We start from the raw sequence: 27,915 nt of genomic DNA, 5'->3' as shown, positions 1-27,915 counted from the left end.
CTGCTATAATCTTTATTATTTCCTTCCTTTTACTGGCTTTGGGCTTTCTTTGTTCTTCTTTTTCTAGCTTCTTTACGTGTAAGGTTAGGGTGTTTATTTGAGATTTTTCTTGCTTCTTGAAGTAGGGCTCTATCTCCCTTACAACAGCTTTTGCTCACCCCAAAGATTTTGGAACATTGTGTTTTCATTTTCATTTGTCTTCATATTTTCTTTCATTTCCTCTTTGATTTCTTGGTGGACCATTTCATTGCTTAATAGCATGTTATTGAGCCCCCATTTATTTGTGTTCTTTCCTGATTTTTTCTTGCACATTGTTGCAGTCAGAAAAGATGCTGATATGATTTCAATCTTTAAAAATCTACTGAGACTTGTTTTCTGGTCTATCATGTGATCTCTTCTGGAGATCATTCCTTGTGCACTTGAAAAGAATGTGTATTTTGCTATTTTTGGACAGAATGTTCTGAATATATGTTAGGTCCATCTGGTTCAGGGTATCATTCAAAGGCATTATTTCCTTGTTGATTTTCTGTCTGGATGATCTATCCGTTGTTGTAAATGGGGTGTTAAAGTCCTCTACTATTATTTTATTAGTGTCAATTTCTGCCTTTATTTATTTTTAATGTTTTTATTTGTTATTTGAGAGAGAGAGTGCACACAAGTTCAAGCAGGGAAAAGGGACAAAGGGGGGAGAGAGAAATAGAGGGAGAGAGGGAGGGAAGAAGAGAGGGAGGGAGGGAGGGGGGGAGGGGGAGAGAGAGAGAGAGAGAGAGAGAGAGAGAGAATCTCAAGCAAGCTCCACGCTTAGCACGGAGGCTGATACAGGCCTTGATCCCATGACCCCATGATCATGACCTGAGCCAAAAATAAGCATTGGACACTCAAATAACTGTGCCATGCAGGTGCCCCAGTTTCTTCCTTTATATCTGTTAATAGTTGTTTTATGTATTTAGGTGCCTTCAAGTTGGGTGCATAAATATTTACAATTTATTATATTCTTTTGTTGAATTCTTTTTATCACTCAGTAGTGTCCTTCTTTGTCTCTTGTTACAGTCTTTGTTTTAAAGTCTATTTTTTCTGATGTAAGTATTGTTACCATAGCTTTCTTTTCACTTCTATTTGCATGATACATGTTTTTTCCATCCCTTCACTTTCAGTCTATATGTGTCTTGTGTCTGAAGTGGGTCTCTTATAGGCAGCATATAGATGAGTCCTGCTATTTTTTTTTAATTTTTTTTTCAACATTTATTTATTTTTGGGACAGAGAGAGAGCATGAACGGGGGAGGGGCAGAGAGAGAGGGAGACACAGAATCGGAAACAGGCTCCAGGCTCTGAGCCATCAGCCCAGAGCCTGACGTGGGGCTCGAACTCACGGACCATGAGATTGTGACCTGGCTGAAGTCGGACGCTTAACCGACTGCGCCACCCAGGCGCCCCCCCTTTTTTTTTAATTAAGTAGGCTCCATGTGCAGCATGGAGCCCCATGCAGCGCTTGAACTCATGAGCCCGAGATCAAGACCTGAGGTGAGATCAATGGTCAGACACTTGGGGCGCCTGGGTGGCTCAGTCAGTTAAGCATCCGACTCTGGGTCAGGTCCTGATCTTGCAGTTTGTGAGTTTGAGCCCTGCATGGGGCTCCATGCTGACAGCTTAGGGCCTGGAAACTGCTTTGGATTCTGTGTCTCCATCTCTCTCTGCCTTTTCCTGCTCGTGTTCTGTCTCTGTCTCTCTCTCTATAAAAAATAAATAAACACTAAAAAAATTAAGAAAAAACAGGGTCAGACACTTCACTGACTGAGCCACCCAGGAACCCCGATGGGTCTTCCTTTTTAATTTATTTGGTTATTCCATGTCTTTTGATTGGAGCATTTATTTCATTGACAATGAAAGTAATTATTGATGGATATCTATTATTGCCATTTTGGTACTTGTTTTGTGGTTGTTTTTGTAGTTTTTCTGTTTCTTTCTTTTTTTATTCTCTTCTTTGTGATTTCATGGCTTTCTTTAGTTAATATGCTTGCATTCCTTTCTCTTTATTTTTTGTGTATTACAGCTTTTTGATTTATGGTTACTGTTAGGTTCATCTATAACATCTTATGCATACAGAAGTCTGTATTAAGTTGATGGTCACTTAAGTTTAAATTCATTCTAAAAGCCTTAAAATTTGACATCCCTGCATTTTGTGTATACGATGTTATACTTTATATCCTTTTATTGTGTGAATCTCTTGACTGATTTCTATAGATATAATTGATTTTACTGATTTTGTGCTTTAACCTCTGTACTAGTTATCTGGGGATGTCTTAATTTCTCCTTCACTTTTGAAGGACAATTTTGCTGCACATAGATTCTTGGTTGACAGTTTTTTTTTCTTTTTCTATTTTGGAGACTTCTGGCCTCCACAGTTTCTGAGAGAAATCTGTTGATAATCTTCTGTTCTGTTACTTCTCTTGCTGATTTCAAGAGTCTGTCTTTGTCATTGCCTTTTGAAAGTTCTCTATAGTGTCCATATGTGTTGCTGAGTTCATCATCCTTGGAGTTTGTTGAGCTTTGGTTTTTATATTCGTGTCCTTCATCAAATTTGGGAAGTTTTCAGCCATTATTTTTTCAAATATTCTCTCTGCTCCTTTCTCTCTCTCTCCTTCTTCTGGGGTTCCCACAGTGTATATGTTGATTCACTTGATGGTGTCATCCAGGTTCCCTCAGCTCTGTTTATTTTTCTTCCATTTTTTTTTCTTTTTGTTCCTCAGATTCCATGATTTCCACTGTCCTGCCTTCAAACTCGCTGATTCTTTCCTCTAGATTCTCAAAGCTGCCTTAAAATCCCTCTAGGGAATTTTAATTTTAGTTATTGTTATTTTCAGCTCCAGAATTACTTTTCGGTTTCTTTTTAGACTCTCTATCTTTTTATTGACATTTCTATTTTGTTCATACACTGATTTTGGCTTTTTTTTTTTTTTTTTTTTGCTTCCTCCACATTTTCCTTTAGTTCTTTGAACTTCTTTAAGACAGTTGTTTTAGAGTCTTTAGTAGATTTGCTAACATGTCTTTCAGGAACAGTTTCTGTTGATTAATTTTTTTTCTTTGTGCTATTCTTTCCCATTTCTTTGTATGCTTTGTGATTTTTGTTGTTGAAAACTGGACATTTGGATCTAATAACTTGTTAACTCTAGAGATCATATTCTCCTCCTTTCATAGGATTTGCCGGGGTTTTTTTCATTTTTGTTCATTGCTTTTTAAAAAATGCTTTACACTGTCTCTGTGCCAAGGATAATTCTGAGGTGTAAACTTAGGGTCATTTCAGGTGTTTTATGAGCCTGCACCTTTCCCTGGGTGTGTATGCTTACTTTCTAATTTTCCCTGTATATTCAGTTGCTTTTGAATATTCTAGTCTTTAATATCTGGCTCCCAAAAGGGGAAAAAAGAAAAATGAAGAGGGGGAAAAAACATCAGCCTTTTAAATCTCCTGGAAATCACTTCAGCCAGAGGGGAGGGGCTTGCCACATGGGTGGAAGTATGACAACGACTGCCTACCTCTTCATCTGAATCTCAGTGATTAGAAGGAGTAATCAGTGATGAGAGCACTGATCCCTGAAATGAGGAGGACAGGGTCCTTCTTGCCCATCCTGGCTTCTGCAAGCTGTATACAGATTGTTCCATAAAGACATGCACAGCAGCTGCTTTGGAGCTAAGAGTGGGAGACAGATAGTGCAAGAGCTAAAAGTGACTAAATTAACCATAATTTAATATCCAAGCCTTCCCCTGGAAGTTGCGAGCCTTCCACAGACTCCCAAGTTCCAAAATAGTTATATCAAATAGATTCTGCCGGTGCAATTATTGTCTCGGTTAAGAGACACATTCCTGGTGCTTCCTACTCCACTACCTCCTCAGAATGCTCTTCCAAACCCCAAGATTTTACACTTGAAAGTCATATGTTGTATGAAGTGGGAAAAACAAGCAAGATAGAAAACTCTATGTGCAGTATGAACACGTCTACATCAAACAACCACAATACAAACTAAACACACAAAAAGGAGAAGCCAATAAATGTAAATGTGGCAGTCATCTTTGGTTTAAAGAAAAATTTCTTTCTCTTTTACCTTTCTGTATTTTCCATATTTTCTATATTGAAAAATAAGGCAGAATACATTTACATAATAAACATAGTACCCGGATGCTATGCCATAAATCTGTTCCTGGGGCACGTGGTTCATCTAAAACATGTGCATAGGCTTCCCATGGTGAGACAACTCCACTGTCATTAACTCTGGGCTGGCACAGAGTAGGTGCTCAATAAATATTTGTTGAATGAATGAATGATTACATGTGTGTGTATGTGTGGGTACGACTTGGCTCACAAATAACTGAAAGCCTAGTATAGGTGTGGAGTTTTTAATGGAGTGTTACTGAGAATAAAAAGCCTAGATTCTCCACTCTTGGCCCAGCATCAGTTGTTACTGGCCTCAGTGCGTCTTTACAGGAGGAAGGTCTACACTGGGGAGAGATGGTTACCTCTTTCAGTAAGCAGCAGGAACCCTGTGTACTGTTACTTTATCCTTCTGATACCCAGGAATAGCCGTGGCTAGAAAAGTTCCTGTCATTATGGATCTTCCAGGATGGGAACTGTGGAAAAAATTGCCAGACATATTTACTTTCTGAAAATCTCACCAGACAAGTTAAATGATTGAGAAAGGTCACCTGGCAATATCTTGGATGGGCCAAGAAAATAACCCAACACCTTAAATTCCTTTTAAGAGAGATTAGTAATTTTAGTTTGCTCTTTCACTTTGTTTTTTGGAGGATGGGAGAGGGAAGTGGTTTAAGGAGGAGAGAAAGAGGCATGGCCATTTGTCCACTTAATTTTAAAAGCCTGAAAAATTGAGGTGGTAAAATGTTAGAAGTTGAATTATCTGTTGTGACACCCAACTGGTACTTATAATGGCATTAGGAAACAGAAATCAAGAGAAATTACTGGACCTGCAGAGAGTGCAGGTTTTCAGTATTATTAAGGTATTGGATTTTGTGAGTTACTCTAGTTATTTGGTGCTGTGACTCTAAAAGAATTTTGTGAGTTTTGGAGAAGACTATTTTATAAAAGCTTTGATCATTTCTCATTCTCCTTAATGTCTTTTCTGATGACCAGGCTTTTAAAACTCTTTTAAAAGAGTTAAGGGGAGGGGTGAGGGGTGCCTGGGTGGCTCCGTCGGTTAAGTATCCGACTCTTGATTTTGGCTCGGGTCATGATCTTATGGTTAGTGAGTTCAAGCCCAACATCAGGTTCTGCGTTGCTGGCGTGGAGCCTGCTTGGGATTTTCTGTCTCCCTCTCTTTGTGCCCCTCCTGCTCACTCACTGTCTTTCAAAATGTGAAAAGGAAATTATTGATAACATATTCTTAAGAAGCCTCCCTCTCAGTCTTACCAACATCTGAGTCCTCTAGTGATATAAAATATGATTCAAAAAATACCTACAAGCACTGTGTTAATTGTCTATATTATATGTTCATTGTGAGCAAGGACCTTGCCTATCTTGTTCTCTGTTTTCTCATTTGTTTTCTGCCATGTCTGTGGTCCAAGAACACTCAGGTCCCCACCATAAGGTAAACAGATAACAACTATCATTATCTCCTAACACCAATGACCTTGCCTCCAGGTGACATGCTTTATTGTGATGGGACATGACAAGGATAGAGTGGGTAGGTTAGGTCAGTAGAAGGAGAGCATGGAGGGGTGCCTGGGTGGCTCAGTCGGTTAAGCATCCGACTTCGGCTCAGGTCATGATCTTATGGTTCGTGAGTTTGAGCCCCACGTTGGGCTCTGTGCTGACAGCTCAGAGCCTGGAGCCTGCTTCCAATTCTGTGTCTCCCTCTCTCTCTGCCCCTCCCCTGTTCATGCTCTGTCTCTCTCTGTCTCAAACATAAATAAAACATTAAAAAAAATAAAAAAAAAAATAAAGAGAGCATGGAGGCCATCAGCTTTGTCTGAGGAGGTCCAAAAAGTGGCATTTGGGGTGGGTATCAGGGTGGAAATGGTAGTTACTTGTAGTTACGATAACGAAGTATCAGATATTTCCATTCCAATGGCAACATTTAGTGAGAAACCGGCACAGCCAGTCAGGTATGGAAGACAAGAACTGGAAATCAGAAATGTGGTGGTTCTGATGAATTTCAATGATTGTTTTTAGTGGAAAAGCCCTGTGTGTTCTGGATGCCAATGTGGGGACATTTTACTGGCACTATGTGGCTTCTGTGCCCAGGCTAGCCAGAATGGGCATCTGTGTTACTATTCTGGAGGGAGGCCTGTCTGCTGTCCTCTCCACTTTCAGACTTCCCAGGCATATAGCACTTAACAGATGGGAGAAGAAAAACTCTTCTACCTTGGGGAGAACGGAACTGCACTAAGAAATTCTGTTCCTCCTTCAAGCCTGAGATGCATGCCTTTTAGATTTACCTGAACACTAGCCTTTAGAAGGAGTTCGCACTCCTTGTGACTTTAATAACAGGGACCTTTAGAGATTTTGTTTAGAAGGAAGATAGGGAAGTGTTTCCCTGCCATGAAGTCTTAATCCTTAGCCCTATTCCTTGCACTGACTTCTTCTGGTAGTTCTTGTTGGACAACATGGGTCTGAGAATAAGAACTCCTAGAAATCAAAGTGTGCTTCAAGTTTACCAGAACTAATGTGTGGGATCCAGGGGCTCTGTAGTGGTCAGAACAGATGCCTGGAGCCTCAGGTACCTTCAGACTACCTGGAAGCAGAGCTATAGACAGGGTGCTATTCTTAGGCACCCATAATCAATGAACTAGTGCTCCCACATGCATGGCCCTAAGTGGGGCTCTGGGCATTCTCCCACATGAGGACTGACCTGTCCCCTACTCCTATTTAGACTCAAGAATTCCTACCTACCAGTAGGATTTGTTCCCATGGGTACACTGCAAAGCCAGCAAGGTCCCTGAACCCTTACTTCAAGGGGACTTTTATTTCAGTTGGTATCTTGGCCCAGTTGTCCGTTTGGAAACCTTGGCTGGGATGACTGTATCAACATCATCTGGGAAGATTTTAATGACAGATATCTGGGTCCTTCCTTGCAGGTTATAATTTTGTATAAGAAGGTGGAAGATCTGCAATTTGTATTTTTAGAACAGATTCTTACGTGAAACCAGCGTGGAGCCAATGGTCTATTGCCTCTCTTTTGGCACTTGGACGTTTGCCTGGGGAAAGCTGGAGTCAGGTGCTCTCAGCTCTGTTGCCAAGCCGGTGAGGTACCAGGAGCCTCAAAACTCTCCAAATGGTTTGACAAGACTTTTATGTGGGCCATGGTCATCCTTGAGTAATTTCCATGTTCCCTTTCCCCTGGACACTACTCTTATCATGTTTAGCCTTTAAGGGCAGCTCCAACAAGAAGCCCTCTCAATCCCATCTAACTGCTCTCAAGAAAATAAATCAATTCTGCGCGAGAAAGATAGTTTTTTTAAAAATTTAATTAAAAAAAATTTACATCCAAGTTAGTTTAGGATATAGTGCAACAGTGATTTCAGGAGTAGATTCCTTAGTGCCTCTTACCCATTTAGCCCATCCCCGCCCCCGCAACCCCTCCAGTAACCCTCAGTTTGTTCTCCATATTTATGAGCCTTTTATGCTTTGTCCCCCTCCCTGTTTTTATATTATTTTCATTTCCCTTCCCTTATGTTCATCTGTTTTGTCTCTTAAAGTCCTCATAGGAGTGAAGTCCTATGATATTTGTCTTTCTCTGACTGACTAATTTCACTTAGCATAATACCCTTCAGTTCCATCCATTCCATCCATGTAGTTGCAAATGGCAAGATTTCATTCTTTTTGATTGCCGAGTGATACTCCGGGGTGTGTGTGTGTGTGTGTGTGTGTGTGTGTGTGTGTGTGTGTATACACCACATCTTCTTCATCCATTCATCCACCGATGGACATTTGGGCTCTTTCCATATTTGGCTATTGTTGATAGTGCTGCTATAAACATGAGGGTGCATGTGTCCCTTTGAAACAGCACACCTATATCCCTTGGATAAATGCCTAGTAGTGCAGTTGCTGGGTCGTAGGGTAGTTCTATTTTTAGTTTTTTGAGGAAACTCCATACTGTTTTTCAGAGTGGCTGCACCAGCTTGCATTCCCACCAACCATGCAAAAGAGATCCACTCTCTATGCATTCTTGCCAACATCTGTTGTTGCCTGACTTGTTAATGTTAGCCATTCTGATAGGTGTCAGGTGGTATCTCATTGTGGTTTTGGTTTGTATTTCCCAGATGATGAGTGATGTTGAGCATTTTTTCATGTGACGGTTGGCCATCTGGTTGTCTTCTTTGGAGAAATGTCTATTCATGTCTTTTGCCCATTTCTTCACTGGATTATTTGTTTTTTGGGTGTTGAGTTGGATAAGTTCTTTATAGATTTTGGCTACTAACCCTTTATCTGATATGTCGTTTGCAAATACCTTTTCCCATTCTGTCAGTTGCCTTTCAGTTTTGCTGATTGTTACCTTCGCTGTGCAGAAGCTTTTTATTTTGATGAGGTCCCAATAATTCATTTTTGCTTTTTTTTCCCTTGCCTCCAGAGATGTGTTGAGTAAGAAGTTGCTGCAGCCAAGATTAAAGAGGTTTTTGCCTGCTTTCTCCTTGAGGGTTTTGATGGCTTCCTGTCTTACATTTAAGTCTTTCATCCATTTTGAGTTTATTTTGTGTATGGTGTAAGAAAGTGGTCCAGGTTCATTCTTCTGCATGTTGCTGTCCAGTTTTCCCAGTACCACTTGCTGAAGAGACTGTCTTTATTCCATTGGATTTTCTTTCCTGCTTTGTCAAAGATTAGTTGGCCATACGTTTGTGGGTCCATTTCTGGGTTTTCTATTCTGTTCCATTGATCTGAGTGTCTGTTCTTGTGACAGTATCATACTGTCTTGATGATTACAGCTTTGTAGTATAGCTTGAAGTCTGGGAATGTGATGCCTCCGGCTTTGGTTTTGTTTTTCAGGATTGCTTTGGCTATTCGGGGTCTTTTCTGGTTCCATACAAATTTTAGTATTGTTTGTTCTAGCTCTGTGAAGAATGCTGGTGTTACTTTGATAGGGATTGCATTCAATATGTAGACTGCTTTGGGTAGTATCGACATTTTAACAATATTTGTTCTTCCTATCCAGGAGCATGGAATCTTTTTCCATTTTTTTGGTGTGTTCTTCAATTTCTTTCATAAGATTTCTATAGTTTTCAGTGTATAGATTTTTCACCTCTTTGGTTAGATTTATTCCTAGGTATTTTATGGTTTTTGGTTCAATTGTAAATGGGATTGATTCCTTGATTTCTCTTTCTGTTGCTTCATTGTTGGTGTATAGGAATGCGACCGATTTCTGCATTGATTTTTATATCCTGTAACTTTGCTGAATTCATGAATCATGAAACAGTTCTGGCTGTTTTTTTGGTGGAATCTTTAGGGTTTTCCATACAGAGTATCATGTCATTTGTGAAGAGTGAAAGTTTGACCTCCTCCTGGCTGATTTGGATGCCTTTTATTTCTTTGTGTTGTCTGAATGCAGAGGCTAGGACTTCCCATACTATGTTGAATAACAGTGACAAGAGTGGACATCCCTGTCTTGTTCCTGATCTTAGGGGGGAAAGGTCTCAGTTTTTCCCCATTGAGGATGCTATTAGCATTGGGTTGTTCATATATGGCTTTTATGATCTCGAGGCATCATCTTTCTATCTCTACTTTATTGAGGGTTTTTATAAAGAAAGGATGATATATTTTGTCAAATGCTTTCTCTGCATCTGTTGAGAGAATCATATGGTTCTTGTCCTTTTCTTTTATTGATGTGATGAATCACTTTAATTGTTTTGTGGATATTGAACCAGCCCTGCATTTCAGGTATAAATCCCACTTGGTTGTGGTGAATAATTTTTTTAATGTATTGTTGGAGCTGGTTGGGTAATATGTTGTTGAGGATTTTTGCATCCATGTTCATCAGGGAAATTGGTCTGTAGTTCTCCTTTTTAGTGGGGTCTCTGGTTTTGGAATCAAGGTAATGCCGGCTTCATAGAATGAGTTTGGAAGTTTTCCTTCCATTTCTATTTTTTGGAACAGCTTCAAGAGAATAGGTGTTAACTCTTCCTTAAATGTTTGGTAGAATCCCCTGGAAAGCCATCTGGCCCTGGACTCTTGTTTTTTTGGGAGGAGAAACACAGTTTTTGATTCCTTTATTCCTATCATCAAAATCTACCCCTCCACTACCACTTCCTCTTAGAATGGTGGCCCCCTTGTACTTGTTTCCCATGACCTTGGTGCATGCCAGTGCTTCCCTTTGAGAGCAAAGAGTTGGGGAATGTGAGTCCAAATTCGAAAATTTTGGGGGTGCCTGGGTGGCCCAGTTGGTTAAGTGTCTGACTTCAGCTCAGGTCATGATCTTGCAGTTCGTGAGTTCGAGCCCCACCTTGGGCTCTGTGCTGACAGCTTAGAGCCTGGAACCTGCCTCAGATTCTGTGTTTCCCTTTAAAGAAATAAAGAAATAAATATTAAAAAATTTTTTTAATTTATACTTTTAAAAATATGTTTATTATTTTTTTTTTGAGGGAGAGCAGGGGAGGTCAGGGAGAGGGGGAGACATGGTATCTGAAGAAGGTTCCAGGCTTTGAGCTGTCAGCACAGGGCCCAATGTAGGGCTTGAACTCATGAACCATGAGGTCATGACCTGAGCCAAAGTCGGGCGCTTAATCAGCTGAGCTCCTGTGAGTCTGAATTTTAAAATAATGGCTTTCAAGCATTTTTATTTGTGATCTACAGTAAGGAAAAGAAATGCATTTTATATTGTGATTCATTACAAACATAGATACCTAAAAAAAGTTATGTGTAACACTATTAACTCTTACTATATGCATACACTCCATTCTCTATACCCTTCTGTTTAATTAAAATAGACTCGCTTAGATCTGCAAAGTTATTTTTGTGACCCACCAAGGGGGCCCAACCCAATTTTTTTTGGAAAAAAAAAACTGCTCTAAGGGTCTCCAGACATATGCCTGAAATAATGGTGTGGAGAGCATGAACACTGGAGAATTTAAACTTGTCACAGATTGTCGGCCTAGTTATCTGCTCTTACGGACATGGGACAATTATGCGGATGCAATACGTATTTGTTATAGCATATAGGCAATGCCTAACTCAGCATATCTGGGAACTGCTGGCATGCTAGCCTTGGCTGGGAGCAATGGCTGAATATTCTGAGGGGGTTCTGCTACTGGGAAGACCGTAAAGGAAGAGGCACATGGCAGACTGCAGGGCGTGAGCCATCAAAGGCACTTCATTTTCAACAAGAAGAGATTGAGAAATCTTTGTTAAGAATCTGTATTGATTTCAAAAATCATTCCAATGGACTATATTCTGATATGACAGATTCCTTTTAAAAATCGTTTGACTGTCATATGTAAGATGAATCATTAAATTGTCTTCCTGATGAAACCAGGATTACACTATATTGATTATACTATATTGGCTAACTAGGATTTAAATAAAAATTTGAAATGACAAAAAAAATCCTTATGTATTAATTATAGCAATTATAAATAGAATGAAGACATAGAAATCTCCTATAAATACTAACACCTTTTAAAAAAAATTGAAAAATAAAAATAGTTTGAATGTAAGTAGGAGTAAAGGCTAATAGTTAAGATCTCAGGCTCAGGAATCAGGTAAACTTTGATTTGGTCCCTGGCTCTACCACTGAGCTTTGTGCTCTTGGGCAAGTTACTTAGCCTCTCTGAGTTTCAGTTGCTTCATCAGTAAAATGGGGAGAAAAGTAGAATCTGCCTACCAGTAGGGATATTATGAGGATTAAATGAAAGAACATAAAGTGTTCAGCAGGGTGCATGACGCAGCAGTAATCATAGTCCAGTGATATTATTTGCCTCCCATCAAATGCCAGATGTAGACTCAGTAGTGGATTTGTTTTTACTGCAGTTAGAACGTGTGGACCTCAGTTTGAGGATGTGTGGACAGTGACCTATCTAAGCTATCAGCATTATGCCATGATATTCTTGAGCAATTGGTCAGGCAGGACAGAGTGGCCAGCAAGACTTGCTTCTCCATGCTCAGTCGGTCAATCCTGGGTTCAAAGATAGGGGGCAGTCTTGTTGAATCCCTGATGAAGCTTCTCCATCTATTTATATCACAGTCTATCAATATCTATCACAGTCTATATATCTCCATCTGTTTATAGCACAGGAGTTAAAACTTTGCTGTCTGCTTGGTGCAGCTGACCCAAGGTGGATGGAGATGGGGTCTGAGTAATATAGGGCCTTGAGGGCAGACTAGCTGCTTCCGTGTCTCCACATTAATCAACCAATGAGGACATTTTCTCCACTGGAACTTGACAAGAATTCTACTCGACAAACATTTAGGGGACATCAGTAATTATTATAGTAATAATATTAGCAACACATCTTTAGCACTTACTGTGTGTTCTAGAAATCTTTACATATATTACCTCATTCAATGAGCGCACAACTCATGGGGTAGGTGCTATTATTTTCTCCATTTTGAAGATGAGGAAACTAAGGCATGGAGAGGTGAAGTAATTTTTCCAAGGCTACCCAGGAAGTAAATGGAAGCACAAAACCAGAATCTGTGAGAGCAGACAGCAACAGCATTTAGAGCCGTCTCTTTTGGCTGGTTTTGGGTTTTTGCTGTTTCTTGGTTATGGTGAATGATGATGAGGGATAGCAGCTGTTAAGTGCTCAGCAGAATCGTTAACAACAACAAATAGGGAAGTAGTGATTCTTTGACCTTTACAGTGACGAGACAATCATACAGCTCCCCCTGTACATACCAGAGAAACAAGCAGCTGTCCCCAAGAAATAAACCCCTTGACTTGGCTCTTGCCAGATGGGGAGAAGTGTGAGAGAGAAGGCAGTGTGGTTCAAGGTTTGAGGCTCCAAGGACCCTCAGGGATTCCTGTAGGTGTTTGCTGGGTAACTGTAGAGCGGGCTGACTTAGAAATGTCATGAACAAGGGAGTGTCCTCTTATGGCCTCCCCATTCCTTGTACTTTTCTTTTCATTGCTGGTCAACCTGTGTTATTTAGTACCTGAGAAGGTTCAGGCTTCTCTAGAGAGAATCCGAATACCTTGCTTTCTGCATTGCATCTAGGAGTTTTCCTTTTTCAAGCGTTGGGCTCAGGAAACCTCTTCATGCAAGATAAAACACAGTGACCTGATTTGTGAAATTGACTGCTAGTGTCGTATTCCCCAAATTTACGGCACGTCACCCTTAAAGCACAGAAAGTCTAAACAAATTTATTTTCTCAAGCCTGGGTTTGAAGAATTGGCCTTCAGAAGAGAAATACACAGGGAAGTGCCCGTGGCTAGGGGCCTCTCTCAGCCTTCCCCTGGCCACAGGGTAGGGTTTCCAGCTGACTGACAGCCTTTGAGGCCTCATGTGGAACACTGCTGCACATTTCGTCTTGCTGGAGAGAAGCCAGCTGGTGGGAGAAGGGGTGTGTGTGTGTGGGGGGAGCAGCCCTTTCCCCCCACAGTCCTGCTGCTCCCACCTACCTCTCTCTACCACGCCTGGAACTGGGCCTCCTCAGTCCTCAGCTGGGCTTGGCAGTGCTGCTCTGGGCACCAGTCTCCAAGAAGTCTCTCTGCCTCCCCAGCAAGTGGGGCACCCGAAAGGGCAGTGCTGGATAAGTCTCAGTAACACAGACCAGCCCAGGGAGAAGGCTGCTCCATGGGTTTTGGGCGGGCTGACCTGGAATGAGTTGGCAGGCTGTATTCCAGTCTTGAGGGACAGGTACCCACATCAGGAAACCACCATCCTAACTGGCCCCTTTTTTGGCAGTCTGAACTGAGAGGCTAAGAAGGGAAAAGGAGAATGTAGAATTCCACCCCACCTTAAGGGCAGGCATGTGGTTGCTGGGGAGTGGAGGTGGGCAGGCCTGAAGGGCCAGGTGGGGAAGGGGACAGGCGCGAGTCATTGTGTAGCACATGGGCCGTCTGCTGGGCAAGGTCTGTCTTTGTAGATGCTCATCCTGTACCTCTTCCTACACTCAGGAGGGGCACCCAAATGCGACAGAGAATGGATGAAGGAAAATATTTTCTTTCTCCAGCAGTAATTTCCTTCCATGACACTGGTTAGGACCTCCCCCCTCCCTCTCCCCAGCCCTCCCTCTGGCTCTCGCCAGGAAGGAAAATCCTGCGTACACACCTGGAAGCATAGACCAGACGAAAACACTAAAGCCAGTCACCCGACTGTGCACACATTCTCCAGCTTCCCAGGGAAGCCACGCTGAAATGTCTCTCCTGGACCTACCTGTGACTGCGTGTGGGAGAGCGCTCCTCCACGTCCCCTACCTGCACCTACCCACCTCGGCGGTGGTGCCTTTTTGTTATCTCCCTCTGCCCTTGGCCCACCCACCACCATTCATCCTGTTAATGCGGCAGGATGGCAAAAGGGCGGAGGCTTTCTGAAAATAAGTCTGAACCCAAAGTGACGAAGGGGGAAGAGAAGCTTTCTGAATATTGGATTAAGACTGGCTCCAAGAATATTGATATTCCCATAAGAAAGCCGTTAGCTTGCCCACTACTTTAGATCCCCATGAATATTTCATTGGTTGATTTAAGCTCTGAGATTTGAAAACACACAGACACAGACAAAGCACCTTGTCGGCAACAGGACCCTCATGCCATCCTCCTGAGCCTGGGGCTCAGACACAGCTCTGGGACGGTGCCATGTGGCAGCTTTGAGACAGAGTTATCCATCCACCTAACGGGACAAGCATCTATCTAAATTTATATCTAACCAGGGTCATCTCCTAGTGTGGTCAGAGCAAGGTTTCCAGAAGACAAAGAGTGGTTTAACACACATTTGTGACTCACCGAGGAAGCTGACTTCCTCAGCTACCCATTGCTGAGGGGGGGACCAGTTGTCAAATTAGCTTATTGTCTGCAGCTGAGTTAATGAAGGGAGCAAATCAGTTCTAGCACTTGGGGGTAAAGGAAAAATTGAGGCTGTGATTTATATTGCTCTGACCCTGGACAAGAATGGATGTTCATAAAAGGATAGGTTTCTTCAAAAAAAGGATAGATTTCTACATATTTCCAATTAATTTCAAAATAAAGAGTTTTTTCCTAGTTCCCTTGGTCAAAATGCCTCGCCACTATAATACTCGGAAATTCTCCTTTCTTCACTATAACAAATTCTCATGCCACAGGGGAAAAAGAGAGCAACTATTCAACACAATTTAGAAAAATCTTTCAGTCACACCGAAATCTACTAGAAAGAGAAATCTTTTTCTCCTTGAAGCTGAATAATGGCAGCCATGAGTGATGCTGCATTCATTAGAATGGAGTTTGATACAATGGAAAGAGCTGTTGTTTAGAGTAAGAAGACGTGGTGGATAGATTCAGCTTGACCACAGAGACTTTGGGCAAGTCACTTCACCCATCAGTTGTTTTCTACCCTACGATCACTGATTAAATGTTATTATTTTGCTTGTCACTCTTTTGATTGTAAGTGAAGAAAATTAAAATCTAATTGTCATGAACAGAGAAAAAGGAGTTTATCATTTCACGTAACTAGAAAGCCTAGGGGTGGTTTCAGGCTAACAAGATCCAAGGGCTCACGCGGATGGCATCAGAATTTGGTTTTTCTGCTCTGCTTTCTCTCTTGGCTCTGTTTTCAGGCTGGCTCTATGATTTGGGCAGCATGGTGACTACCAGCATCTCTGGACTTAGAGCCCGTCTTTTCAGCTTCGTGTCCAGTGGGAAAAGGATTCCTATTTCCTGGAAGCTCAGGTCGTGATGTGTCTTGGGTACAAATCTCATTGGATCAACTTGGGTTATATATTTATTTATCCAGTCATTGCAACCAAGAGGTCAAGCCTACTCAAAGCATGTGTCATGAGAGAGGAGAATGGATGGCTTTTCAAGGAAAATCAGAGCACTGGTACTATGAACTGGGGGGAAGGTGCCAGGCAGGTAAAACTTACATATACTATTTTCGAGGTTACCAAATGTCCTCCATGTTGTTGAGTCCCCTAGTCAATTCTCTTTCCTCCTCTTACATGATAATCAGCACTGTTTGACATACCGGATCACTCCTGCTTTCTTACAGTGTTTTCTTCGCTTGGATTCCAGGTCCTACCTATCTCCGCAGGAGTCCTTCACTGACTGCTCTTTTGCTGGTTCTGTTTTCTCTCCCTGATTGTATCAGTCAAGACTTAGAAACCACACCAGTGATTTGAACATAAAAAAATATAGTGCAAAGAGTTATTTTGGATTTTTTAAAGTTTATTCATTTTGAGAGACAGAGAGAGGAGGGACACAGAGAGAGGGTGAGAGAGAATCCCATGCAGGCTCCACACTACCAGTGGGGCTTGAACTCATGAGCTGTGAGGTCATGACCTGAGCTGAAATCAAGAGTTGGAGGCCTAACTCACTAAGCCATGCAGGCACCCCAGTAATTATTTTGTACTGATACATTGTTTTGTGCACTTGTAAAAAGTGGGCTAGAGAGGGAGTAAAACAGGACTCTAGGGGATAGACAAGGTACAATCTAGTAGGAATACTTAGACAGGTACAGACACATCTACAGTACAAGGTAGAGTGTGATACATACTACATATTGAATTTAGGGAATCAGGAAAGACTTCATGGAGGAGGTAGTATTTGAGTAGTGTCTTAATTCTCCTGGATGGACAGCAAATGGAAAGCTTTCAAATGGAGGAGCCATCATAAGCAAAGGCCTAGGAGTGGGAAGGCACAGAGTATGTTTTGAAATGAGTGAACAGTCCATTTTGGGTGTCTCTATGAGTAGGGGGAGTAGCAGTGGGAGAGGAGAGTGGAAAGACACATCGGGACTAGGTTGTAGTTGGCCTTGCATATCAGGATAAGGAGAGTGTACTTTGAGAGCCATTGAGGGCTTTTGAAGACGGAGGCTCTAGATGACTTGATTGTGTTTATGGTAAAGGAAAAGGGGCTAAGATGGGGTGTGAGGATAGATTGGAGAAAGAAGTAATACTTGAAGAACAAAGTCTAGAGAAGGTGAAAGGGGATGAGATCAAACACCAGGAGGAAATGGCCAAAAGACCTTTCACAGATCCTAAGGAGGAGAGATCCAAAAAATCTACCCCTCACCCTAGATAATTTGGTATCAACCATTTAAAGACATGCCTCGGAAAATACGGATGTAGATAGTCATTGAGAATCCGCAAAACAAGCAATTTTAAAACGTGGTCCTCAAAGTTAACAGTGTCTGGGTTTTCCGGTCAAGGCCATCTTGATCAAAGTCCATTTTATAGCCATAGTCTAACATGTATCCCTTTGAAAACACGCTCCAGCTCCAGCTCCAGCTCCAGCAGCATTCAGAAAACCGGCAGTTTCCAAACCTCCGTATCTGCCCCCAAGGTTGCCTTATTGGCCAAGGAGTCTTCACTCTTGGAAGAGGTGATGCCCAGCTGCTGTCCTCTGCTGATCCACATGGACCTTGGCTACTATGGCCACGTAGTCAGAATCTAATTGGAGAGCAAGTTAGTGAGTTGCCAAAGCAAAAGTTTTAAACCATGACTAGCAATCCAAGTATGAGAAATCCTAGTGGAAAGCCCTGGGAGCTTTTATTCTTATTTTAAATATTTATTACTTCTTCCAGTCCCTGTAACCCTGGTTTTGGACAAGGCACACTGAAACATAAAGGGGTAGGCAAGCCAAATGAGTGGCCGGGGCTGGGGTCAGTAGTCACAGCAAAAACACAGACTATTCCACACACCGCCAATCAGGCTGCTTAGGCTGGGATGGTCCCCCAGGAATTCGTTGTTTTTCCTCAAATAAACATTGATTGAGTGTGAGTATGTTCATGGTCCTTGCTCAGACCCAGTGGGGCCAAAGATCAATAGAAGATAGTTCCTTTTTGAAAGAGGCTCAGAATCAAGGAGGGGTCAGATATATGCATAACTAACACAACAGAGACAATAAAAGGGACAGGAGGGAGTAAAAAGAAGGGTACTCGGGTTAAGAATGATGGTATCTAGGCTCTGGGTTCCAAACTGAAACGCTAGTGTTAAGAGGCCACGTCAAAATCCAACTCAAGCAATGAGGTTGATGTGGGAATCTATCCGGGATTTTATCAGGTGAATGGGAAAAATGGAGAGGCCTGCTTTCCATCCTGTTTTGAGGATAAGCAGCGAAAGTATCTTTGAAGATATTAAACCTTCATGTTACTATTCTACTATTTCCCCTTTGTGCGATGCTGTTCTTTCTCCAGATGTCCTGTGTGGCTAGAAAATAGGCCCAGGTCTTTCTCATTCTCCAGGGTAACTAAACTTCTATAGGCATCTTTTTTTGTTTTTGAAAATAAGAATAAATTGTAGAGTTGGTTGAGTCATAGGCTATTGCTTCTCAGGGATGCTCTAACTTTATCCTATAATATACAAATCAAAATGTGAAGTATAATGAGGGTTGGATATATGAATATATCTACATCAATATACACACAGGGATATATATTCGGTTTATGTAATATATACAATTAACTTGGAAATAAATACAGAGGAAAAACGTGGCTAAAATATGGGAAATAGGGTTGAAATCCATCTGGAAACAGGGCTTTGGGGTAGAGGACTTAGAGGAGTGACTTTGAAATTGGATTTGGCTATGAGTGTTTGCCCCCAAGTAGGCGCATGGCCTGGGACCGAGACCCCGAATCTCTGATGTTGTTTCCTCACCTGAATAACTGGGATGATAAAACTATCTACTTTATATATGTATTTGATATGTAAAGTACCTAGCATGGTGCAAGACCCGTAGAAAGCACTTGGTAAATACTACCAATTATCTATATTCTTTTGTGGATGGAACATCGTCGTTCAGACGTGGTGTGAAGGAAGCCCAGTGTGGCTCCCGTCTACTTGATACAGGGAGACCCAAAGATTCAGCTCTTCCGTCCTCATCCTTCCTTTTGTCCTTCCCTCACCTTCTCCTGCCGTTCCCCTCTCCATCAGGACCCCGTGTGGATTGTGATAGGGTGTGGGAAGCACTGAGGTGGGAGTCAGGATGCCAGGTTCTAGTTTTCATACTGCCACTGACAAATTCTCAAACTCTGGACAAGTATTTTCACTTCTCTGGATCTTGGTACCCTCATCTGTATAGTGAGGTTGGCCACATGCTGTCTAGTGCCATGTTTCTCAAAGTAAAGTATGGATCACCAGCCACATTTACATGGTGACTCAGTATGCACACACACAAACAAACCTCCACTCTCATGAATTTAACTGAAACATAAGTTTTACAAAACAATAGTTACCATTACTGTGGGTAATATACTCTGATTTTTTTTTATTCTGCTATGTTCTATATCATTAAACAATTGATATTGTGTCCAAGCTAATTGATTTCAAGACCAGCAATGGTTGTGATTGGAGTGTTAGCATGCTCTTTATATACGGGTTCTAATTAGATGCTTCCCAAGTGCTATAGTTTCCAGAGCTTTGAGTCAAATACCTTTTCTGCATTCTTCATAAAAAGTAGCCCTTATCCAGAAAGAACATGCTTGGAGACATTACCATATTGGTCCTCTTGGGTCTCAGGAGAGGCTGGTGACATATCCTAGTTGGTAGGTAAATGCCTAAAATCCATGGAGGTTGTACATCTTTTGGGGTCCCGTGGCATCCCCTGCAGATTTGGGGTGAGCTCTCTGACTCCGTAATCCTTTGTGTCTACTCTCCCTGCAGAAGGCCAGATCATGGTAGGCTTATTTGCTTTGTTGTCTAGGTTTACTGAATCTCCTTTCAATGGATTTCTTTTTTCTTTTTAGCGCAGAGAAATGAAAGGCTTGAAAAATTGGTGAAACCTCAGGTCCAGTGGCGACCCCCTGAAATTTGAACTTTATTTTATTAATTTTTTTGAAATTTGAACTTTATATTGATCATGGCATTTATAGCGCTATACGGTACTTACTAGCTTATAGAATTGTGTCCCCACTGAACTATAAATTCCTTAACAGCCAGAATTGATTTTTATTCAGCTGTATTTATCTCTAGATCATATCAAAGTGCCTAGCATATAGTATTTCTATTTATAGTCAATAAATAGTTGACAAATTGGCTTACTTGAATTTGTGAAACAATTTCAGATAGGGGTGCCTTTTTCCTGACCTCATTCTATTCTAGCTAGAGCAGACTCTAGGAAAAGAGGATCTTTGTCATCAGAACATGTGCTGCTCAGGCTGTATTACTTAAGGGTAAGTTCTCTGGAAGTTCGGGGAAGAGGCGAAGTTTCTTTTAGGTGTCCTTTCTTTTTTCTTTGGTTCCTTTTTTCCACTAATGACAGGCCTCTCTTCTGTTGAGGCCCTAGGATCCATCTGGTCCATCTTCTATATCTGAAAGGAATTGACAAACTTTGCCCTATGGTGAATGTATTATCCTTTCCAGGGGCATTTAATAAAAACAAAAAGCACCAGTTCAAAGGAATTGTACACTTTTAGTGTTGGATCTTCAGTTATCGGTTAGCCTGATAAAGAAGTGTTTTGGGATAGGAAAGTAGGCTGGGGGAAGTGGGAAGGGTCTTTGTGTTATGCCGAAACCCCATATCAAAAATGGTTGTCCTTTCTGTTAGTGTAAAACCATCCCAGATCATATTTTGCGATGCAGATGTAGAATCATAAACCAGGAGATCTGTTGTCTGTTTGGCCTACGTTGGTCCTTGGTTATACATTGCTATGCATTTTCTTCCAAATATTTCATGTGTGTTCATCTTCTGCCCCCAGGGGTGCAAAGTCCATTAGTCCATGCAGATTGCTTGGGGCTTATGTTTGTCTGAAGTGACAGAGGCTCAAAGTAGCCACTACAGGCATCAGGAATTAGCTGGCTCTGTCATGGCTCAGTATTTCTTAGGGCCCTGCATTTTGATGGAGGATAGGAAGGTTCAAAGGACTCAGACCACTTGACTGTCCCACCTTATGGTCACTCCACAGCTGTGATAGGAGTCCCAGGGTCTGTCTGAACTGGAAGATTCCCAACATCCCCCAAATAAGGATTGTTTTATTGTTGTTACCATGTATCTTAGGCCAAACTAGAGACTATCCTACTTACTGCAAAATGTCTGGTGACCAGATACTAGTCTCCCCAGCCTGATCACAAGTACTGGCTCTGCCTGTGGACTCACAAGGGCTGGGCCCCTACTGGCTTTGCAGCCTGAAGGAGAAAAAATGAGAATCTCTTCCATAACCTTATGAAAGGCTGTGAATTTTGAGGAGTTAAGGTAACTTTATTCCTTGATTAGACATTTACTACATGCTAGGTGTCTCTATAGAAAGGCTAGAGACTAAAATAAAATGTGGAGGGATAGGGACATCTGGGTGGCTCAGTTGGTTAAGCATCTGACTCTTGATATTGGCTCATTCCTGATCTCATGGTCATGAGATCAAGCCCCATGTTGGGCCCTGTGCTGAGAGGGAAGCCTGCTTGGGATTTTCTTTCTCCATCTCTCTGTGCCCCTTCCCACTCATGCTCTCTCTCTCAAAATGAATAGATAAACATTAAAAAAAAAAATAATGGAGGGATAGTCCCTGCGCTCAAGGGGCTGATGGTCTAAGGGGGCCAGATGGAATAGAACTATGAGGATAACTATGCCCTACGCTATCTGTGTAGATTCAGTGCTATGGGAGTCCTGAAGTAGAAAAGGCTAGTTTTGCTTGGGGGAGGAGTGGGGAGCTACTTTCACAGATAAGGTGACCACTGGGCAGGGCTTGAATGCAAGTGTGGAGTTAGGGGAGGGAGGGAGGAAGACATCTGCATGAATAGAAACATGGAGTTATGATCATGTTTGGGAAATACCAAGGTTTGGTGTAGCTTTAGCATGGGATGAACAGAGTAGGGGGAATGATGGAAAATGAAGTAAAAAATGTAGGTAGAGCCAGATGTGACCGGTGATGAATGTCAAAGGAAGTTATTTGAATTGATAAAAAATGGACTTGGGAAAAATCAAGGTTGTTGCCTTTTAAATAAATAGTAAAGATCAACATATCAGAAGATCAGTATTGTTATTATTTCTATTTACTTAAAGTCATTTCTAAAATAAAAAAATGTCACAGTGGTTATGTATTTTGCTTCCATTAACATCATTCTGTTTCAGGAAATGCACATATTCCCAAACTTTTACTCACGGCACTTTGACTCTGGTTTCATCTGATCTTACTGAAGCAGGAAAGTAAGACGAGAGAGATGAAATGATTTAGCAAAGGCCACGTGAGAAAGTGGCAGAACCAGAACATGAGCTGAGGCCTTCCATCCCTATGTCTGGCACTTGTCAAATGTAGCAGACCCCAGGCTCTTCTGTTCTTGGCAGGTGTGTGGGTGGATGCCCACAGGATGCTCTTGAACATGGAGCATGGACCCTGAGTCACAATGCCAGTGGGTCAAATGCACGAGATGGGAAATAGCAGGACGTGAGACTTGAGGATGAGAGATGTCTGTAAAAGCAGTAGAGTCAGTGGTGCTTACAGGGCAGGGGCGGTCGAGTCCCGCACTGTGGGTCTCACTGGGTGTTTTGCATGGGTCATGCTTAGGTGGCCGGAGAGCTGGCTTGGACTCGCTCTTTCTCCTCCTTTCCCTGCTCTCTCTCAGCTCAGACAGAGTATATGTCTCTTCATCAGCACTGCAGTGTCTCCAGTGAGAGTCAGGAGCATTTCTTCTCCTTGTTTCCAGAATATAAAACAAAAGTCATCATCTTGATGACCATAATGATGTGATATCCTGAGACTCAGGGAAGTGAAATAAGGTATCTCAAGTTGTATAGTTGATCAGTGGCAGAGCTAAATTTGGGTCCTAGTCTCTATGACTCCCAAAGTCTGGTTATAACCATTACCCTTCTGCGTAGCCTAAAGGTGCTACCAGATCAGTGCTACCCCTGACTGATCTGGGGCTCTAGCCCACACCCCACATGATATTGGTAGCTTCTTAGAAGAGTGTGGGGGTAGGCTGGGGTTGGTAATATGGCTGCTTTCATGTTGAAGTGCTATACAAAATTGAAGGTCAGCTAGCTTGGACATTTTGATGATGATGATGATGATGATGACGATGACGATGAAGTAATCAAAACAAGGTCGTAATGTGGTTTTGGTTTTATGGTTTTGAAGCATTTTCATATCCATACTCTCATTTAGAACTGCTAGGTATTAAAGTTAAGGAAACTCATTGAGGGTTAAGTAGGAAGTTGGAAAAACTGAGTAGATTTCAAACATTTTTGTTACAATCCACAATAAAAATGTGTTTTGTATTGTGATCTAGATTCTAATGGCCTCTGATCTATTCTTTTTATTTCATTTCATTGCATTGATTTCAAGATGTTGGTTACAGTCCAACAAATTGATTTCATGACATGCTAACAAGTTGTAACTCTCAATTTGGAAAACACTGGAGACGATCTGTTGATATCTGTCTCACTCTGATGTGTTACTGTTCTATGATATAGTAAGTGTGGAATCATGAGCTGTTTACCAAATGTCAAAACAAACTTGAATGTTGAAGGAGAGTGAGGCCAGTGACCTCTTGCTCTACCCCATGTCACTTCTCTTCCCAATCTGATTTTCAAGGGAACCACTTTCAAACTCTTCTTTTCCCCTTGATATTTGCTTCCCTATTTCTTTTTTTTTTTAAATTGGTGCTTGTCCCCCAATGCCCTTTCATGAAAATGTCAAGATGGCCGCTCTGTTGCTTCTGAAGGTTGGACAATGTGGTTTAGGTATGAGGGGTTTGTGAATACCGGTCTCCTGCATATAATAGACTTCATCCTCAGTCACAGTTAATGCTACACCTCCCTTCTCAAGGGCAAAATCTGTGGCCTGGGAGCAGAGTAGCATACATACTCTCTGCAGGCAGGAAGATCCTGAAGAGACAGCTTAGGGTATATTCTGTCGTTGTTTCCAGATTTCCCATTCGTATAATCTCCTTCTCCCCGAATAACGGGAAGTGAGAAGTGATGAGTGGCCAAGAAGGCTTTTCCAGGTCACATCATCTGCAAGGAAACTCATGGCATGGGAGACACACTTAAGCATACATCCATCTAAATTGTAAATAACCGTCCAAGAGAAAGCCTGCTTCTCTGGACCCAAAGCAGGAAACCGTACCCTGAATAGCTGGTTAAAGGAACCAAAAACATCTCTACTCGTAGTTAAGGGATTTTTTTTTATGTCATTGGCCTGGCCTTATATTTCTGTTGAATTATGTTTTACCACTCCGAAACTCACTACCAGATGCTCAGGTCTGGGAGATCCAATTGTTAACATCACCACATAAAATTAAATTAAGATTTAAAAAACCACACAAATATTAAGACAAAGCTATGGATATGTCTGAACATAAATTAGACTGAAATGTAAACTGAATACTCTAAGAATGCTAAATCCCCCAATTTCATTACATAATGCTCCAGTCATCTAAGGTGGGGAGTGGAGTCTGTTCGGCACCACCGACTGATTTCAGCATTGTTAAAACCCAAGCCGGGGACGGAATCCTGCAACTGACAATGAATTTGGGCTGTGTGTTAGCCTTTTATCTGAAGCCACAGACAAACTCTTGGACTCATACTTAAAGGTCTTACTGCAGTGGGAGGCCACACACAACTCATAGGCACAATAGTATCAGGGGCTTCCAAGTTAGGCTTGAGAAATTTGGGTCTTGCTTAATTACATGGCCTGTGCAGAAGACGAGATTGCCAACAGAACAGTGTTCTGTTGCATTTTCCTGACCCTTTGGGGTTTAAATTTGCAACCTGCATCAGCAAAACTTTTGGCATTTAATTCTATTAAAATCAAAGAGCCAAATTTCTGCCTTCTGTTACATGAGCACAGTTCTTACTGACGTCAATGAACACTGTGGATGCATAACTGAGGGCAGATTTTGGCCTGGGCTATAGACATATGAGAACTGGCACACCATTCTCACATCAAAACCCCGTCCCCCTCCTCCCCCAACCCGCACCTTCTGATAACACGACCTCCTCATTCGTAGCTCTCTGTCCGCATATTGGGAGCTGGGCCTTAACCCCAAACACAAATTAGAAGCATCATCTAATACAGAAATTTAATCCAGATGCAAATTTAATGTAGATACGGCTGAAGCCACCTGAGTGGGTAACTGTCTAAACACACATTTTGCAGGCAGATTATGGGTGACCTCCCATTGAAATATACTCAGTGCAGTTTCTGATTTATGCATTTAATTCTATAGGAGAAGGAGGCTTTCACCTCCTTCCACTTTACTGTTTAGTTTTTGTACTAGAGAATGCACTGTCTACACTAACGAAACTCCTGCTGCTGGTTTAAAAAATGCTACAAGCATCCCAGTGCCTGGTGCAGTATCTGGGACAGAGGAAGCCACCTAGTGAGTATCTAGGGGACAAATAGATTCTATAAGGCAAGAGGATGATGATGATGATGATGATGATGATAATGATAATGATAATGATAATAATAATAATAATAATAGCTCACAGTTGCACAGAGCTAACTATGTGTTGAGCATTGTCTTATATATATTAGATTATTTGATTTTTACCATACCCTATTTACTGTTTTAGAAAGGAGGACACTCTCCAGAAGTTTAGAGACTTAACAGCTAGTAGGTGGTAGGGCTGGGAATTCAATCCAGGCAGTCTGGCTCCGGAGGTCAGGCTATTATCTGTTCTCCTAGAGTGCCTCTCAGTTAAAATGCAGGAATTGTTTATTATTAATTAGTTATTAGTCAAATAATGTATATGATAGCTGGGCAATCCTACTGAGAAAGGCAGAAACATTTTAGTAGTAAGAGCTTGTCAACAACTGTTTGTGTGACCTTAATTGTCTGAAAAAGGTTTTGTTTTGTTTTGTTTTTGCTTCGGCTTTCCTACATACTAGTAGCAATAGTGTAACCTCTCAGACTAAGCGTTTTAATCTCATGGCATCTTTGTTATTTTTCAGCAGTAAGGAAAATGAATTTTTCAGTAAATTTTGAAGACAAATTTTATGGGTGCCACATGTAAACAAACTTTAAGGTGACATTTACCATTATGCACTTCAACTAATTTTTCTGCAATCACTTTAGTTTTTAAATTTTTAATTTTTTTGCCAAAGCAGTGACTTTTCTTTTTATTGAAGTTGTGTAGTTGTGTAGTCGACACGCAATGTTACGTTAGTTTCAGGTACAACATTGTGATTGGACAGCTCCATGGATTGTGCTGTGCTCACCATGCTGAAGCGGTGACTTTTGAAGAGGCGGTGTGCTGTGTGGTGACCCAAGATACAATCATTTTAGGCAAAGGGACAGCATGGGCTCTTTTAGAGGGAGAATGAGGGAAGAGTGAAGAGAGTTTGGAAGAAAGCCAGGTGCCAGATCACGAGTGGTCGCACACACCTCACTGAGGGCAGCCGGGTCCCTCGTCCCACTTTCCAAATGGCGGCATGTCGGCCATGCTCCTCTCTTTGGGTTCTTGATCTCCAAAAAGGGTTTATCTTTAAAAAAAAATTGAACATTTGTTCACACTTCTGCCTTCTTTCTGCTCTGAATTTCTCTCTCACTTGTTTTTCCTGAACTGTGCCTAATGTCACCTTTCCACTGCTTTTTATTTTACTTTTTATTAAAAAAATATTTTTAGTGTTTAATTTTGAGAGGGAGAGAGTGCAAGCAGGGGAGGGGCAGAGAGAGAGAGAGAGGGAGACAACCTGAAGCAAGCTCTAGGCTCCAAGCTGTCAGCGCAGAGCCTGACACGGGGCTTGAACTCATGAACAGTGAGTTTGTGACCTGAGCTGAAGTCCCAGGCTTATGCTTCACCGACTGAGCCACCCAGGCACACCTCCTTTCCACTGCTTTAAAGTCAACTGTGTTGCCAGACTCTGCCGGTCTGAACACAGCTGCCCTGCCCCATATTGCCTAGCGTCCCATCACTGCTCACCTCCACATGGTCATTGCCTTGCTGTCGCCTGCAATAGTCCTGCTCCTGAGAGGGTTCTGCAGTTGCTGTAAAAAAAAAATTAAGTGTGGGGCACCCGGGTGGCTCAGTTGGTTGAGCATCTGACTCTTGATTTTGGCTCAGGTCATGATCCCAGAGTTGTGGGATCAAGCCCCATATTGGGCTCTGTGCTGAGTGTGGAGCCCGCCTAAGATTCTCTCTCTCCCTCTGCCTGTCTCCCCTGCTCATGCTAGCTCTCTAAAATAAAACTTAAAAAAATGTATCCAGTCTATGCATTGGAATGTTAGAAGTCTAATAACTGCTTTTTAATAAGGATCATCTTTTCCCTCTTAAGAATATATCTAAAGTTCTAATGAAGTTTGATAGATACCTATGATTTGACATATAAATACTTTACCTTGAAGTTTGAGGGACACAGTTGCCACCAGAAGATGAACGCTTCTCCCTGCCCAAAATCCAATAGGCAAAAAAATGAGAAGAGGTTGGTCCTGCATTAGAACTTATCTGGCCTCCGTAGAGGTAATTTTTGAGCTTTCGTTTGGTTTTTGTAATGCCCAGAATAGACCTTTACTAGTCCGGTGGCTCAATGATAGACCTGCTTTCTTATTCTGGGCACCTCATTGTTTTTGGTTTCAAGTGGAAATTCCTTACCCTGTCCACTATACCAGGAACTTGAATTTCCTTCTTAGTTTATTGTTCATGATGTCCTCTTGGAGCCCTCCCTTGTTTTTTTTTTAATGTTTATTTATTTTTGAAACAGGGAGAGGTGGGAGGAAGAGAGAGAGGGACAGAAGATCTGAAGCAGGTTGTGTGCTGACAGTGGAGAGCCTGATATGGGGCTCAAACCCACGGACCATGAGATCATCACTTGAGCTGAAGTCGGATGCTTACTGACTGAGCCACCCAGGTGCCCCTCGGAGACCTCCCGTGTGATAGTGGGCAAATGATAGGCTGCTGGAGTCTAGGAGGAGATTAAAT

The 27,915-nt window shown here is 41.8% G+C and overlaps 1 protein-coding gene and 1 pseudogene across 1 annotated transcript in view; one reads left to right on the top strand and one right to left on the bottom strand.

Annotated features, from left to right (window-relative positions):
• The window catches only part of PAPPA2 (pappalysin 2), a 525,758-nt gene that overhangs the window by 165,829 nt on the left and 332,014 nt on the right, over positions 1-27,915 (top strand). The gene's annotated exons all lie outside the window — the stretch shown is intronic.
• The window catches only part of LOC106967962 (small nuclear ribonucleoprotein Sm D2-like), a 44,022-nt pseudogene continuing 33,537 nt past the window's right edge, over positions 17,431-27,915 (bottom strand).

Source organism: Acinonyx jubatus, chromosome E4, assembly GCF_027475565.1.
Source record: "Acinonyx jubatus isolate Ajub_Pintada_27869175 chromosome E4, VMU_Ajub_asm_v1.0, whole genome shotgun sequence".
NCBI lineage: Eukaryota > Metazoa > Chordata > Mammalia > Carnivora > Felidae > Acinonyx > Acinonyx jubatus.
The sequence above is the reverse complement of the archived record's forward strand: the minus strand, read 5'-3'. Positions and strand labels throughout refer to the sequence as shown.